Genomic DNA, 631 nt, shown 5'->3' on the forward strand with positions numbered 1-631 from the left:
ACAAAATGATGACAATAATATTATTACATACATAAAACATCACAATGATTGCACATAACAATGATTCATTGTCTTTTCTCTTACCTAATGGGGTATCCTACATTACGCTGATTCGAAAGAAAGAAAGAAAGAAAGAAAAAAACTAATATTCTACACTTCTAAAAGTTTGTTCGAAATCAATTATTGAATTAAGCGTATAAGATTTTGAAATTGTTGGGGGTTCAAAATACACACATACATACATTTAGGGAAAAGAGTGAGTCACGTTAGTGGATTAGTGACTATGGGGACTAAGACTTGTAAACGCAAGCCATGATGCAATCTTTGTATACCAAACAAATACGTATATATATAGTGTGCGTGTGGTTGTGAGAAAAGAAAGTTAAGAAAAGGCAAGGAAAGAGAAACGATGACCTTTCTTTTCGCTATCGAGTCGGCCAAATAAAGTCGGTGTGTCTCTTCGTGTCTTCGTCCTTGTAATAGTCTATTATCATCATTGTGAGGTCTTACCATTTTAGTTAGGTATCACAATTTTTGTTCGTCAAGTCTTACATAGGTCCCCTCATATATATGATTAAACAACTCTTTTTTTTTTTTTTTTTTTTTTTTTTTTTTTTTTTTTTTTTTTTTT

Source organism: Camelina sativa, chromosome 10 (assembly GCF_000633955.1).
Source record: "Camelina sativa cultivar DH55 chromosome 10, Cs, whole genome shotgun sequence".
Classification (NCBI taxonomy): Eukaryota; Viridiplantae; Streptophyta; class Magnoliopsida; order Brassicales; family Brassicaceae; genus Camelina; species Camelina sativa.